The 17,932-nt window shown below is 37.8% G+C and overlaps 1 protein-coding gene and 1 long non-coding RNA gene across 4 annotated transcripts in view; both read right to left on the bottom strand.

The window, feature by feature from the left end:
• Nucleotides 1–17,932, bottom strand: part of FGF12 (fibroblast growth factor 12) — a 603,658-nt gene that overhangs the window by 68,767 nt on the left and 516,959 nt on the right. The window lies entirely within an intron of this gene.
• The window catches only part of LOC134733178 (uncharacterized), an 82,849-nt gene continuing 74,468 nt past the window's right edge, over nt 9,552–17,932 (bottom strand). Inside the window, exon 2 of the long non-coding RNA XR_010116697.1 lies at nt 9,552–13,461. This is a non-coding gene — a long non-coding RNA (uncharacterized lncRNA). The remainder of the gene's footprint in view (nt 13,462–17,932) is intronic.

Raw genomic sequence — 17,932 nt, forward strand, 5'->3', positions numbered from 1 at the left:
AAGTCAGGTTGTTGCCTTTTATGCAGGTCCCATAATATCAGGAGTTCACTTTCAGATTTGCACTGGGAGCCAGGAGTGGTGGCTCATGTTTGTAATCCCAGCACTTTGGGAGATCAAGGTGGGTGAATCATCTGAGGTCAGGAGCTCGAGACCAGCCTGGCCAACATGGCAAAACCGTATCTCTACCAAAAATATAAAAATTAGCTGGGCGTGGTAGCATGCGCCTGTAGTCTCAGCTACTCAGGAAGCTGAGGCAGGAGAATCTCCTGCACCCGGGAGGCAGATGTTGTGGTGAGCCAAGATCACACCAAGACTGCACTCCAGCCTGGGCGACAGAGTGAGACTCCATCTCAAAAAAAAAAAAAAAAGAAAAAGAAAAAAAGAAAGTAAGAAAGAAAGAAAAAAATTGCACTAGGACTGTCCATCACTCTTTGGAAGAAGTATGCACAACTCTGCTTCATTATCTCTGCATTTCTCTTCATTAGACCTGGTCACTATTGATTTTCTACTGTCTTAAGTTTGGACTGCTCATTCCTCCTAATATAAATGCTGTCTAAGCATGTGTAGTGGCAGAAGTATCCTCTGTTATCTTTTGGGAGGACAAATTATGACAGCCATTAGAAAAAAAATGATTAATCTAATTTAGAAAATCTCTTAGTGTAATAGGTCTTTAAGTAGATTTTTGTGTGGTCCCAGAATTGTAGCTAAATCCAAGATTAAAATATTCAACCTTATGCACCCCACATTCTAAATAAGCTTCCTAGAATTAAAGCCATCTACCCTTTATAGCACTTTCTAAGAGATTAAAGAAATACTGCCAACTACCATACCATATCCTACCCCCATGTTAATATAAGAAAAGATTGAGAGATGAGAGAGGATTTTCTTGGACCTAGGTCTTTTGAGAGATGCAGGGTTCCTGAAGACAATCAATTCCCTTCCCACCTTGTGGATTAGTTAGGGGAAGGGAGAATATCCCTCCTCCCTGAAGCTAAATGAAGGAAGCTCCGAGAATATTATGCATAAAACTTAAGTGCCCAGCAAGAAGAGACCAGCATCTTATCCTTGGACTGGGTGCTTGATAAACAGTAGTCCTGTTGGTGTAGGCAGAGTAGGGAGTGCTTAAGAAGTTCTTGTAAAAACATGACTTGTGCCACCTCATGTTTTAGGCCTTTGAGAACATAGAAAATGGTGCCCACTTTTGATGAAGAGATTTGGAAATCAGGCTCCCTGCTATAATTGATTATGGGATCATGGAGGAGGCCTTGAAGTGGTGTGGTAAGCATGGAAGAAGATGAGGATGCCAGCTATTCCATTCCAGGCTTTATATCCCTGGAGGGACACAGAAGAAGACCTCTGGATTCCTCATGGCTATGCATATTGAAGGTCCAGTTCAAAGAATGTGGTACTCTACACAGAGTAGGTGTTACTATTGTGCACCCTTGATGGGATAATGAGAGACACAGCTCCTTCTCTGAGAGGGTCTTCACCAACAGAAGGTCACAAGAAGTTGAAGATGACTCCAAGAAAACCATGCATATTGCTAATACGGAGACAATTACATCACCTGAAGCTTTAGCAGCAGACAGAACCAGGCCAATCCAGAGCAATGCCATAGACATCACTCCACTATCTTCATGTGCCTTTATAAGGAGATCTCTGCCTTTCCATCCTTTTCCCTTTCCCTGAAAAACTGAAGGGTCTAGGCCCAGAAGTAGCAACAGAGGGGGAAATCTCAGAGAACCCTCTTCTCTTTCACTCTACCCAACAAAGGATCATAGATCATAGCTCTAGTCTCCAAAAGGGAAGATCAATAGCCTGAAATCAGATATGAGATTAAAGTTTTTTGCTAAATTAGACCAAGTGGTTGGAGAATAATAGAATCTACTCAGTACGTTGTTAAGCAGGAAAGCTGGATTTGACAAAGTACAGTTAAAAGTAATGACAGGAAGAACAAAACAGAGCATAATAGGTTCATATTTATATCCACCAAGTTGAGACTGCTCAATTATAAAAGAAATATGAATGCACTTCTTTGTTTTTGGTTTTTAGTCCAGTTTAACAGCACTCAATTGACATTAGTAAATGAGTATTTCCAAACCATATCACACCTTTTGAAACAAAACCCGCTCATATTTTTGGGCACTTTTTCAAAAAAGAAAAAAATATATTTTCAACAAGGTAGGGTGGATGATGGGGACCCTACCTATGAGTTTTATTTCTTCAAAAGTTGCCTTGCTGTCATTGAAACAAATGGTGAGCAAAACAAAGTAAAAGTTCAACATTTTATTAAAAGGGTGTCTGTATCCAACTCTAAAGCACTGCCCTGGCTCTCAACCCTCCTGGAGGTCCCCCTGGAAGCTTCCCCTGAAGCTTCCTTCATGCTGACCACAATAGTGAGAAATCTTATTCTCTGGGGGTGAATAAACTTTAGAGTTAGGCAGAACATAATTTCACACATTTTTTCATGTATTAGACATCAGTCGTGGTGCCAAGTCTTGAGGAGGAAGGATATTATACTGGGAAAAGAATAACTAGGCTTTGGCATCAGAAAATGAGATCAAATCAAGGCTATAGGCTTTATTGGCAGTCTAGTCCTGAGAAAGCTCCTTAGCATTTGAATATCCATCCATTCATCAGTGAAATGAAAATAATACTTCATAATTTTATTGAGAGTCCTTAATGATATACTATTTGTAGAGCATATAGTTTCTGGGATTTATTAAACATCCAAATTTTATCAACCTTCAACATAGAAAGATTATGATGTCATGCCTCCTAAACTTAAAGGCCAGTTGTGGAGACATATAAAGATAATTACAATAAAATGTAATGAGTTCTCTCAGATATGAGCAGATTGCTATGGCAATAAAGAGGCAGATGACTGACTTTCCTTGGGAAGCTGGAACAGTGATATCCGAGCTGAGGCTTTTGCAGAAGGAGGGATTCTCCAGTTACAAAAGATGTTGAACACAGAGCGATCCAGGCATAGCCAAAGGCAAATGAGAGAAGTATGAAATGTTCAGTGTATTTGGAGAGTGGGGAGAAGTGAAGTGTGGCTAGAGCATATGGCATGTAGGGGGAATACCAGGAAGTGTTGCTGGAAAAGCAGTCAGGGCCAAAATGTGAAGGGCCATCAATACTTTGCTAAAGGGCTTGGCATTTATCCAGCAGAGGATGAAGATCTGCAACGGGGATCCAGCAGAGGTTTTTAGCAGGGCAGTGAAATAAGTGGATTTGTTTTTCAGGAAATATTTCCTTGACATCAGAGTGGCTGATGAATTAGGGTTGAGAGAAACTGGTGTCAAGACTTACAGCAACAGCCTCCTACCTGGGCTCCCTGCCACCATTTCAGACACGCTGAAGTGGAGGTGCCTGCAGGACACTCAGTGTAAACCACACTCACAAAGCTAAGCAGAGGAAAATCCTACTTAGGGCCAGATAAATTACAGAGTAATTATTTCCACTGCAGAAACATTCTTTGCTTCATAAAAGGATTCATTTTAGGATCCCAGAGTTCCTTTAAATGGCAAGTTTCTTAGTGCATTTAGGCATCCCTTTACAGCTCATTAGCTACTTGATAGAGGCGGAGAAAGTCAAGAAAATCTTAAAGATGTACTTTCAAGTGTTCTTATTAAAAATCTTCATGGATGAAAATAAAATGTTTGAAGTTATCATTTTTCAATGAAAAAGGAAATTTGATTTATAAAAGCACTTTGATGTGATTTATAGAAACTAGAATAAGAAAAATGTCTGTTATGATATTCCATAGAATGCATTTCACAAATTTCAGCCACAATAACTCAAAACACCGTTGGGAGTAAGTGTGACAATATGAGTAGTCAGATTAATATAAATAGCTAGAAATACAGCTGTTGAGCCTCTGAATAACAACCTCTATTGTCTTTAAGCCTGAATCTCATACATAGTTTTATGTTAAGTGCTTCTCTCTGTCCACAATTTCTCATCAGATGAACTATGTCCTTTGCTACATAAATTAAAGAACATGTTTTAATTTGGATATTTTATATATATATATACCAAATTATGAAAGAAAAACTATTTTAATCTCATTATATTGAATTTTCTTGTGAATAGATATTTCACAAGAATACATTATTAATATCAACAGTCATTTCCAGAATACAAATAAATGTAGAATAATCTCAATTTTAAAACAAACAAAAAACACTCTTGAGAACCCTCTCTGAGGAATGCTTTCAGAGCATTCTTTGACCTATCTTTACTGGGAGCAACTCCTTTGTAGTGAATTTACTTTTTCAAAATAGACAAATTTCAATTTGAGCCAAATGCTTCTCAGTTGCCACGTGAGAGGTATCTAACTTAGCTACTGTCTATGAGTGTCTCACTGGCTGTAAAGTGTAGTATTAGTGTTCCTTATAGTACCTTTAGTTGAACTAGTTCAGAGAATCCCTTGTTGATTAAAAAAAAAGCATGTGGCAGAAACTGAAAATTGTCTTTCAGTATTCATTCTTCTTTTCTAATGTTTTGTTTGATAACAAAACACATGTTTTTATACTTGGCTACATTACTTAAAAAGTTAGACAACATTTACCATTCTTCCTTGTAGCTATATGTAGTCATCTGACTAAATTAAGGCTAATATGATATACATGAATATATATTATGGGACTTTCAGAAAAGCTGATTTAAATGAGTTGATTTGACTTAGAGGAAAACGTTTCTTCTCCCCTACTTCTTCCAACTATTGCCACTACCACCACCATCATCATCATCATCATTATCATCATCATCATGGAATGTAGATGTAATGGCTAGAATTCCTGCAGCCATCTTGAATCAAGAGGTGATGAAAACTATCAGCGAGGATGGGAAAACAGAAAAATAGAAACCTGGGTTCCTAGTGTCCTCTGGGAATCCTGTGCTAGCTATGGACTGTAGACCTTCAGATCCCTTTTTATAATAGAATAAGCTTCTGTCTTGTTTAAACCACTTTTATTTTGTTTAAAGCGAAAATTAATCTTAGCTGACACAGGTTATATTACAAGAGAATGTATTCTTGTCTACATAAATTAGCAGGATAAACATGCACAAGACGAATGAAGGCAAAGTGTTTCGTCATTCTGAATTTTCTAGCTTCACAAATAATGATGATGCAAATAAGAATATCCCCTCACATCAGTACAGGATTTTAGAGATAGGATACAGGATTTTAGAGATAGGAATTTTTATATCTGTGACTGCCTTTAATCTTTGAAGTAACTCTGTAATGAAGCAGAAGGACTTCCATTTCCCATTCCAACAGATGATAAAATTAAGGTTGAGCGATCTGCCCTAAGGTCAAACAACCGTAATTGGTGCAGCCAGAAACCAAATGTTTGACTTAAAATATGTTGCTTTCCTATTGATAACTTGCAGGTTCTACAAATAAACATTAGTCACATGTTGTATACCATTCATTACCTGACTCACTTACATGCTCCTTTGATTAAAGATAAAAGAATAGCTTTCATAGTTTTTCACTGGACTTCTGTTTTTGCCACGGTGCGGTAACAGTGACTAGATTTAACTTCCCACTTTAAACAACCAAAAATTATATCATATACGAAACAATGATTTTCAGATGTTGGAAAACATGCAGAGTACAACAGTGATCCTTGAGAGAAAAAAACATAGTGAGCATTGCCCCAGAAGGAAATATCTAGACAGCAGCACAGAAAGAAAGAAGACAAACAGCCAAGGAGATTCACTGAGTTGAGGAAACAGAAACTGGATTTCAGGGAGCCAGGGGAGGCAAGGTGGCTAGAAGTTGGGTGTCAGTGTATCAGATTAAAAGAAGACAATAATTTAGATGAATACTGACCTGCATATGTGTGAGAGGAAACTACCCAAGGCTATGGGAGAAAAAAAATACACAAGAAAAAAGCCAGACAATTCTTGGAACTCACACAGAGCCAAGAGTAGTTCATGTCCCCACAAAGGTGGACAGACCTGGTAATATATGGGGCTTTGGCTGGAGCTCTAAGAAGGGTATTAAATAGTTTAATAAAATTCTAGGAAAGTCAACATAGAGTACACAGAAAAGAGATGGAAGAATAGAAAGTTACACAGTAACCTAGGATTTTATGAACTTGAACATAAATGACAACTGCAGTACTTCTGTTTGACCTCGGTATTTGTCATAGAATTAAATTAAATTTCTGCATATCGGATATAGTAAGGAATAGAGATAAAAGTCTTTACCATCGCGGAGCTTATATTCTAACAGAGAGTAGAAGAGGGAGACAGTAATGTATAAATATTATATTGGAGAAAATAAGTGTTATTAGAATATAAATGGGGGTAAGGTGTTATGAGAAAGAATGTGGCAATTTTAAGAGGTTCATAAATTCATCAAGGTAGATGAGACCAAAGACAGTGATGAGGCCAGGGTGGCTGGAGGCAAAGAGAAGAACAACAGGAGAGAAGTCAGAGATGTATTGATGGGTTAGATCCTGTAAGCCATTGTGAAAACAGGAGAGATCGCAAGGTTTAAAGCAGAGCTATGTCATAATGTCTCATATCTTGAAAGGATACTCTCCCTGCTGTTTGGATTGGGCTCCAAGGGTGCAATGGTGGATTCCCACCATTAAGGAGGATATTACAGTATTCCAGAGGAGAAGGACTGAAAGCTTGGATTTGAGGGGAAACTGTGGACAAGGTGAGAAATGGTCAGATTATGCATATAATTGAAAAAACAGAGCCATGACAATGTTCAAATATTATATGTGGGATATAAAAGAAGAGAAGAATCAAGGATGCTTTTGAGAGTTGTGGTTGTTTTTAAGCAACTGAAAGGGTAGAGTTGCCATTAACGACAAAGGAGAACACTTTGGATGGAGCATATTAGAAAAGAAGATCAATTCTGGACATGAAAAAATCAACGGAGGTTTAGTGTATGATACCACAATATTGTTATTTATTTGTTTTTTTGAGACGGAGTCTTGCTCTTGCGGCCGAGGCTGGAGTGCAGTGGTGTGACCTCAGCTCATTGCAACCTCCACCTCCCAGGTTCAAGCAGTTCTCCTGCCTCAGCCTCCCGTGTAGCTGGGATTACAGGTGCCCACCACCATGCCAGGCTAACTTTTTGTATTTTTAGTAGAGACGGGGTTTCATGATGTTGGCCAGGCTGGTCGTGAACTCCTGACCTCAGTTGACCCACCCGCCTCAACCTCCCAAAGTGCTGGGATTACAGATGTGAGCCACCGTGACTGGCCTTTATTTTTTATAAACATAAAAATATTGTACAATATTGTTATTTTAACAATAAATTTTAAAGAAAGTATTAGATCTGCTGCATGGTCATTTCTAAATGCTTTAAAAAAAGACATAATACAAAATAGCTTTCCCTTTCAAATAACATAATAAATCCTTCATAATTGCATATTTTAGAATAGGAAAACACAAAAGTTTAGACTTGCTACAAAGTGAAGTCTCTCCCCCATTAAACACAGGAATGTTAAACAGCCTATAGCGTTCTGTTCTCCAAAATAGCCCATTGTGCAACTTGAACAACATGTATTTGCAATTTAACTTCTGTTTTGCCTAACTTCTTTTTCAAATGCATCCTCTCTGTGTTGCAACACTGTCATTTATACAGACGTGCACAGCAGGGCCTACCTTTAAATACTGAAATCTCTGAGAAGTTGATTGTTCTTCCAATCACTTATTTGGCGGCAAACTGCTGAGTTGTTGCCATGATTAACAGTTATTCTTTCATAGACAATAAAAACAGGAAGGTTATATAGTGAAGATTTAAAGCTAGAAACAAATATATTGATAATGAATATGAACACTGTCATTTTGCAGATGTGAAAACTGAGGACAGTGTAGGGAAGAGATTTCCCATAAAACGTCAACTCTGACTTAGTTCAGACAGTTTCAGAAAAAAAAATTGTATTTAAATGTGTTATGTAAAACGGTGTGGGGAGAAGAATGGTTAAGTTTAAACAACTTGTTATTTAGAAGATGGTAGGTGACAAGAAATATATATATATTTGCTTCTGTCTGCCCCCTATACTCCACTGCGTGAAAATGCAGTAAACTGGGCTAATAATTTATAGCACAATTTGCACAGCCAAAATGAAGGTTTCTGCTAGATACCATTAAACTCAAAGGTCACATTTAATATCAACCTTTTATCCTGGCTGGACTCAAAGCAGTTTCAGGATTTGTCATTTAACAGTCATAAACAATATGCCTCATTTTGTGGCATCCTGGAGACTGAGAATCTCTCCTTTCATATTTTCTTCTCAACATTAAAATTCACAAAAATGGGGGTGGTTAAAAAAAGAAATAAAAAGATAACTTGGTAATTTCTGTTGATAATTTCAAAAGCTGGTCCTTGAGCTTTGGTGGAGACAATCTCGTTAGCATCAGTGACGTGTAATACAATGAAGAGAAACACACAAAAATCAAACACCCTGTCTGGAGTGGCAGCTGCTCTTGTCAGAGCTGTCTGTCTTGTGCCAGTCCCAGTAGTGCAATGGTACCAATGGTCTTTGTCCCAGGTTCTTCCTGCAGCAAAACTTGTCAGGTTATGATGTGCCAATCTTTATCAATGTCTAACGTTCTGCACAAGAAATTTCCTCACAGAACGTGCTTACGCTTCTGGGCAAGAAAATGCTGTGTGCTGTCACTCTTCCTTCCTCCTTGTAAGCACAATTGTCCCAACAAGCGAGCGCCAGAGCAGCTGAAGGCGAAGGAGAGCATCTGCCTATTTCTAAGTCTTGGTTATCTGAAAGTGTCTCCAACTTTTTTTTTTTTTTTTCCTTTTTTTTCTTTCTTTCTTTCTTTCTTTTTTTTTTGGAAGCTGCTTTTGTAGTCAGTAGGGAGCTCTGGATAAATCAGAATAGGAATTACCCTTTTAAGAGGGAACACCTTCTACTTGTTTGAAACTCTAAATCCAATAACACTATTTCCAGACATGAATTAAGCTCTTTAAATTGATAAATGCTCGTATCACTTTATTTTCTCATTTGTAAATATGCATCTCATTTCATTCGCACAGCCATTTCCAGAGTAAGTATTATTTTTCCACTATAGTGATGACGGTACAGTTTTCAAATAAGTGACTTATCTGAGATCACCCAGCTTAGAAGGGGCAGGACTAAGTCTTAGATCCAGTCTAGCTCTCATTTTAATTCATTTTAACTGCCTCACTTTAAGGAAGTTACAGTTTCTATCACTATAGGAGTTTATCTTCCAGAGAGTTGAAGAACCATAAGAACTGTCTCTCTCCATGGTTCAACAGATAGATTGAACATAGCTCACACTACTCACAGGCTTGTGATTCAGCCAAACTCTTCCTTATTTAATGTAGCTGTGGTGACTCTCAATAGATTGGATCTTCATGGGCCATTTATTCCAATGCAGCTTTCAGTTTCACTGACCGTTGTGGAAGCTGTGGCCATTCGACTGTGAGTGAGCTCTGATTGCAGGGTTGGGGAACTTCCTGGAGTACCAGGGCATGAAAGATCCAAGTCAAGAAAAGGGAGGGGCTTTTTTTTTAAAAAACTGTTACTTTTCTCCCTGTGTGTCCATGTAATTTACAAATATTATAATGCTCGTTACTGGAATGCCAAACTGAATTAGGTCATTTCTCAATCTAGAAGATGCTTTTCCTTTGATGGAGACGAGAACTGTAACATTTACCAAGAAACTATATGATTGTGTGTCACGTTTTACATTTACTAATTCATTTTTGTTTATTCTTCACAATAACCACGTGAGACCAGTGCTATACTCATTTTACTGCTTAGGAAATTCAGAGCCAGAAAAGGCAAGACATTTTCTCAATATTTCATATTTAATAAGTGAGAGAACCCAGAACCAAAGCTAGAAATAATAACAGTGAATCTCTGAGTAATCACAGTAACATTTCTTCCATGAATCTTGGTGTGTTTTACTTTTTTATTTGCAAATGTTCTCCTGGGGGAGGTAATGGTGCTGTCAAATATTTTTGCTAACAGAAGATGTGGAATGAGAAGAGACAAGTGACACACGGGTCACCATCATCAGACACTCCAAATAGGTCTATATGTGTGTTACAGTAGAAAAAAGGGCTCTAACTACAAACCGGCTTCCAGATCAGTCACATTTTCCTGTGTTCCACACAGTTTCAGTTGTTATGATTAGGCAAATTACCCACAAGCAGAAATAAGCATAGAGAAGGTGAGTTGGTAATTGACATGTTAAAAGTTGTTAAAAATGTCAACTCATAAGCATTGTTAGTCCAAGCCCAACAGCTGTCTTAAATATCAACATTAGGATGAACCTAAATAGCATAGACATCTTTGATCACATAAGAATGTCTGGAGAAGAATGATTTTAGGAACTTGCATTCTGTAAAGAATAATATTTGTCAACTTAAATGTAGTTACGTGAAAACAATTGTTTTAGGTACTCTCACGTGTAACCCAGATCCCTCCTCAGGAATGAATTTATTCCACAGCTGCTGGGAGAAATGCTGGAAGAAATTCTTCATGCTTTCATCTCCCCCAAGATCTGCTTAAGACAGCTGCCTTACAATGACTAATCGGTATGGAGGTATAGGGGCCAATCCTGTTCACCCTAAATCAGAGGATCCTTACATTGTCATCGGCTCTTCAGAACTCTCTACAGGAGTGAATGGCTGTGTCCTCCCATCAAAGCTTCATCCTAACGCACAACTCCCCCTGCTAAATCCTGTTTTCTTGTCTTCCCTTTCCTGGCTTTGCCTCGAAGATGCTGATATCACTTTCATTCTCAAATAACCCCCACCTGCCCATTAGTCTCCGCACTAATCTCTGTCTCAGAGTCTGTTTTTCTGAGCCAATGAAGAAGGGAGAGAAGAGAAATACTTGGTACTCATCATCCAGCAATTCAAAGAAGTCTTTCTTACCCTCACACCACCACTGCTGGTTGCTAAACCTTAGCACTATAATTGATGGACCTCACATGGCAATTGTTCATTGGAGCAATGGTGCTTCTTCAGTTAAGATTTTTACTTACTACACATTATCTGTAGCATTGGGCCCAAATGTAAGTGCCTGGCTCATGGTTATATGGGTCTTAAAGGCCAAAAAGCCATAAATTCAATACTATTTTAAGGCTGACAGCTTCTCTACAACACTCCTGCTGACTCTGTACCTATTACCTCCTAGCAGGTCTTCTGTTAGGAAGTTCTCATTGCCTCTCCAAATAGCTCAGAGCCATTTTTGTACAGATTAGACTGCTCTCTCTTATTTCCTCCAAAACCTTTTTCCCTTATAGAAGGAATTCTGCCAATCTTTTACTGGTGGTAGACATATAAAACAAAGCCATTTTTTGACATAATTCTTCAATGACATAAAAACAACTTTCTAGTTTTTCTAAAAGTCTCATCTAATGTCCAGATTTTTATTAATCTTTCCTCACAAGACTTAATTTTAAGACTCCTCCTTCTTCACTTTGCTGCCCTCCCCTCTATGCATCCCACTATCTTATCTGTATTAAAATGTTGAATATAGTCATGATTAATTCATTGTACAAGCATGTGAGTTTCTATTATGTACAAGGCACCTTGCTAGACCCTAGGAATATAGTTCACAAGGAGCTCAGATAACACAGTAAATTTAGGAAAATTTACTTTCCTCTGAAACCAATTTCCAGATCATTATTACAAAGACACTGTAGTGTATTGTTATATTCAATGATAGAAAAACACCATCTCCTCCCATTTACATTTCTCCAAGTGACTCTTTCTTTTATTTTTTCTCCTGGCACAAAGAACTACTCTTAAATTATTGTTAACCAGAATTTTATAAATTGGACATTGTCACATCCAGCCCTTTGTTATCTACCCACCCTGGTAATGGACGTTATTCCCTGCCACCCAGATCTTATTTTACTGTCTGTTGTCTTTAACAATAAAATGGAAATTATTTTCCCAGCTCTTAGTCTGAAATCAAAACAAGATCGCTCTTGCATGGAAAGTAAATGAATTTACACATCATTCCATCAAATGCAATACATATCATAAAATTCGTATGTGCTAAAAAACTTGGTTTCCCTTTATATAAAATTTTTTATAATGTGTAATAAACAATACCTTTAAAATGCTACATAATCAGAAACTTCTATAAAAGATTTATAAAAAGAAAATTATTGACATTTGGTAGGCAATAGCAGGGTAGAAAACAATCTCTAAATAGTTCTCTTATTCCTTTTTCATCTCAGAAATCAAGTTTAATGCACAAAATTGTGGAGCTGAAAATAATCTTTAAAACTACCATTTTGAGGGGAGAAAACTGAGGCCCAGGGAAATGCAGTATCTGTTTAATCTACAGAAAGTGTGGAGCAAACACGGGCTTAAACTCTGGTTTCCAACTCTTATCACTTTATTTCACAATAATGTTTTCTTTATACTGATAAGTATCTTAATAATTGAATATTAAGGATGTGAGAAGATGAATTAATTGAATCAGGAAACTTGATGTTTCTAACCTGTTTGTTTTATTTATAATCTGTGCAGCAAGGAAAGCATGTTTACTGAGTGGCACTTGCTATACCTACAGTAGGCAAGAGCACAGTGGTTAAGAACATTTGCTTTCAGCCAGATAAACCTAGCTTCACATCCCCACCCTGCCAATAACTAGCTTTCTGCCACTGTGCAAGTCAATTAACCACACAAGGCCTTAGTTTCCTCATCCCTAAAAGAGGGATAATGAAAGTACCTCCTTCATAAGCTTGTTTTGAGGATAAAATGAGTTAATACATGCAGTGCACATAAAACTGCCCAACACCTTAAGCACTATATGAGTGTCTGCTATTGTTTTTGTTGTTCTTACTATTTTTAAGCTGAATAATTACTTTTTCCATATTCTTCTCAGGTTCAGTTTTAATCTCCACTCTTTTCACTTTGTACCAGCCAGTAACCAAATTCAAGCTGAAGCAAAGAAGTCTAATCCAGGGGAAGAAGTGGGCACAAGAGTTTGACTCTATTACTGTGGGTAAATGCTCTTTATTAGAGAGCAAAAAGAAACGTAGACAACAAAATAAAAACACATAGAGCTGTAAAACACCTGTAGGCATGTCTTAATGGCTGCCAAGTCTCCTTGCCATCACGTTAATAATGGTTTTATGAATAACTTAGAATTAATTAAGCTTTAGTATTTTATTAAGAAAAATATAGAAAATCAAATTTGAAGATGTTTCTCTGAATTGGCTTTGCTTTAAATAGTTTTGTAACGGTACACATGCATTTAGTTCTTTTAAAATCCTAATTTAAAAGGATCCAGGGCTCATCACTGCCATCAGTAATTCATGATATATGACATATTAATTAATTCTTGTCACTTTTTTTTCTTTTCTTTCTTTTTTTTTAGATGGAATTTCGCTCTTGTTGCCAAAACTGGAGTGCAATGCTGTGATCTCGGCTCACCGCAACCTCCGCCTCCTGGGTTCAAGCAATTCTCCTGCCTCATGTGCCACCATGCCCAGCTAAGTTTTGTATTTTTAGTAGAGACATGGTTTCTCCATGTTGGTCAGGCTGGCCTCGAACTCCCAACCTCAGGAGATCCGCCCACGCCGGCCTCCCAAAATGCTGGGATTACAGGTGTGAGCCACCGCACCTGGCCCTTCTTGTCACTTTTCTGTGTCAGGAAATCAAGTTCCAATAATGGATCTAAAACGTGAAATTTATATAGATATATGGAGAACATTAAATTTGAGTTCATCTTGTGGCAGGGCATTTGTGGCATGTGGGAAATAAATAAGGAGATACTGGCATCTTTAGAGCCAGTTGATCTGGATTATATGTGATATGGCTTAGATCTGTGTCCCCACCCAAATCTCATATCTAATTGTAATCCCCAATGTTGGAGGAAGGGTTTTTTGGGAGGTGATGGATCATGTGGGTGGGTTTCTCATGAATGGTTAAATACTATCCCTTTGGTGCTGTTCTCATGATAGTGAGTGAGTTCTCATGTGATCTGGTTGTTTAAAATTGTGTGGCACCTCCCTGTCTCTCTCTTCCTCCTGCTCTGGCTATGTAAGATGCGCCTGCTTCCCCTTCCTATGTCCACCATAATTGTGAGTTTCCTGAGGCCTCCCCAGAAACAGAAGCCTATGCAGCCAGCAAAACTGTGAGGCAATTAAACCTCTTTTTCCTTATCAATTACCCAGCCTCAGGTACTTCTTTATAGCAGTGCGAGAATGGACTAATACAATATGATTCACAATTGCATACACAACAAAGTACTTTGACTAAAAATGGGCCAAGGCGGAAAAGAAGAAGAGCATTTTAAAATAACCATTTTATTTGGACAATATCAAACTTCATAATTTCCATTTGATTGCTAGATTTGCTCCACATTTAAAAAGTTACAAATGTATACCTAGATCTATGGCCACAATACAAATGTATCTTCCAGGTCCCGACCCTACCTTTCAGCTGCCTATTGTGACCCATAGCTAGATGTTGCCCTAGTTGTGTAGCTGGGTTGGCAAACTTGGAAGCCCACATCTTTATTTGGTAAATGCAATGTTATAAAAATTAGAAACATTTACATAAAAATATTGATTTTTATTTTTATTTATTTATTTTTAAATTGAGATAGAGTCTCACTCTGTCACACAGGCTGGAGTGCAGTGGTGCGATCTTGGCTCACTGCAGCCTCCGCCTCCTAGATTCAAGCAATTCTCACCCATCAGCCTCCCAAGTAGCTAGGACTACAGGTGTGTGCCACCACACCCGACTAATTTTTTTTATTTTTAGTAGAGATGGGTTTTTGCCATGTTGGCCAGGCTGGTCTCGAACTCCTGACGTCAAGTGATCCACCCGCCTTGGCCTCCCAAAGTGCTGGGATTACAGATGTGAGCCACCACGCCAGGTCGATTTTTAATTTTTAAATATCAGAAGACCTGACTAGTGGTTTTCGGCCTGGCTGCCTAGTGGCATCGCCTGAGATACTTAAAAAGTAAAAGCAGCCCCCAGAAATGTTTTAATATAATAGATGTGGTTTGAACCCAGGTATTGGTATGCTTCCTTTAAGCTCCTCAGATGATTCTCATGTGCCTCATGCTACAATGAGCTGGGCTACAGTAGCATAAATTCCCAAAGTGGTTGACTAACACCAATATCATCTTGGAATATGTGAGAAATGCAAATTATCAGGCCATATCAAGACCTACACAATCAGAAATTCTGGGGTGAGACTCAGGAATCTGTGTTCGAACAAGTGTTCCATAAACATGGGTGTGATTCTGACTCACACTCACATTTGAGAACCACTGCACTACGTAGACCCTGCACATCTCTATTAGCTATTGCTTATAGTTATTTTTCTCTTGAAATTCCTCTTTCTGGTTATGACAAAAAGACACCAACCAAGCTTCAGGCATTGTTTTCTTTTCCAGTGCTAATTCAACCCTCTTAATATTACAATCATGTTTTTTTTTTCTTACAGTCCTACTGCCATTGTTCCAGTCTAGGCCCTCATTACTTCTTGACAATTGAATCTGTTTCTGGCTTCCCTGCCTCCAGTTATCTACTCACTCCAATTCCTCATATATACTGTTGACAGTTTTGTCCTCCTGAATGCAAGCCAAGTCATAAACTCATTCAGCTTAGAATTCTTCAGTGACTTACCATTAAACACATTCGGTCTACTCCACCTAGCATCAAAGACTCTTCATGACCTGGCTCCTCCTTGTATTTCTATACTTCTCCTTCACCATTCTACTTCCCTATTAACTTTAAACTCTAAATAATTTACTATTGTCTAAACTTTCCTACTTCATATTGACTTTTAACGTTATGTTTCAACTTACGCTTTCATTCCACTTGGATTGACCAAATTTTGTCTTCTGTTACCATCTCCTTCAAATTCTTCTCACACTATAATTGTCCCAAACACCATTTCCTTCTGAAGCCTTCCTTGATCCATCAAATCTAAAGTAGTTTTGATCTACTCTGTACTACCTTGGGTTTTTATTCCACCTCTCATACATAACTCGACATACTGAGATAACATGCACACACAGACAACGTATTAGCTGTCAGTTAGGAACTATCATCCATCTAGTTGGTTAACCAAAAAAATAATAATTGACTTCTATGAGATAAGAACTGTGCTAAGCTCTATATGACTGGTAAACATTGGTTCATTGAAAAGAAGCCTTAGAAATTTGGGGGCATAAATGTGTTTTTAAAAAGTTTCTTTGAAGGATTTTTGAACGAATGGAAACACGGAGTTAAACATTCCAATAGTCTACTGAAGATGATAATCTGTGAATCCTCACCTTTCCATCTTCAAGGCAATTCCTCTATTATTACTCTCTTTATTAGATGAAATGAGACACAAATAAATCCTCCAAATATTGTATCTTAAAAGCGTCTTGCACCAACCATCTGAATGACAAAGAGGTGAATTAATGTATTTGTGTGACTCCATGAGAGGATGGTTTAAAGGGAAGAGTACCGGTAACAAGATAAGACTGGGTCTCAGCCAAACATGGCAGCTTGCCTACCTTTGGTGCTGCTTGGATTTTACCCCAAACACACAATTCTCCAATTTCCTCTTTGCTAGAGTTGGGTGACCTTTTCCGTTTGACAAAGCCTCACAAGGCTAACCCACACACACATTCATATATGATTGGTATTTCTTTTTAAACGTTCTTCATGTTCTGGAGCCTTCTCACCTTAAAGCCACAAATTCTGCACAATTCTCTTAAGCTCTTATATGCAAGCCATTAATCTGACAGATCAGCCAATGGAAAAATGGTAACTAGGTTAAAATGCTATGCCTACATAGTACTAATTAGAATTTAATAAGAATTTAATAAGGCCTTACTCAAATGAGAGATATTATCCCTGTAAACACCATGACAGTGCAAGGATGTGATCAGTATCGTTATACTAAGGCATGTTAATAAACACCAGTGGTGCTGGAGGGAGGAAGAGATAGCCATCATGAATAACCAACTGCCTGGACCTTTAGAACATCATAAATAGTCCTTTACATGTCTACATTTTGGACGAAGTAACTTAGGAAGGCTTAAAGCTGGGGCAAATCAAGAGAACAATGTGCATGGGTAATATAAAAAAAGAAATATAGTTCAAGTCTGGGACATCTAAAAGTAAAATGTAATTCAGGTCAACAAACATTTACTGAAGTATAAAATACAGAAGAAAATATCACAAAGATATTTAAGATACAATCCTGTCTCTAGTTATGACTGGCAGTGTAAAGGTAGAATATAACAAGTATAAAATGATTGTGATATAAATACCACCAAGGTTATATGGTGTGAGGATTCGAAGAAGCAAAATATAAACAAAAACAAACAGGAAAAAATAGCTTAGCAAAAGAGATAGAGAAACATTTGATAGAGATTTGCATTATAATTCAAATTACATTTTTACCAGAAAAGGTGTGGTATGAAGAGGAAACCACAGGAACAGAGAACATGACAGGTGTGATGTGTATTCAGATACTATCCATAAATCAAATCTAGAGAGAATACAAGTAAATAGAGCAAGAAGTGGGAGGCGAGACTGTAAAACTTGGTGGGGTCACCCTGATAAGGCCATGAACATGGGAATGAGTACTTAGTGGTGAGTAGGTGAAGAGAGATGGATGAAAAGCCAGGTTTCTTATTCTCTTAGGTTCAACAAAGAACCCTGAAATACAGCATTCTTAACAGCCGACTCTATTGAAGAGACTCATATAAGGTTCTTTGGCTGTAACATGTCCTTAGAATGTCCAGAGGAGAATCAGTTTCCATTTCAGACACCTTTGCTTCTATTCTGAAAAATTCTGTACACTCCTGAAACATTATTATTGGATTCCAGATTAATTTTTTCATTGTTAAAATGTTAGCATCTGGAAACTCAAAAGGAAAGAATAATCATTAGTATTTTTCTTGCACATCAGATTTTACCTTGCTC

The sequence above is a fragment of the Symphalangus syndactylus genome, chromosome 17 (assembly GCF_028878055.3).
Source record: "Symphalangus syndactylus isolate Jambi chromosome 17, NHGRI_mSymSyn1-v2.1_pri, whole genome shotgun sequence".
Classification (NCBI taxonomy): domain Eukaryota; kingdom Metazoa; phylum Chordata; class Mammalia; order Primates; family Hylobatidae; genus Symphalangus; species Symphalangus syndactylus.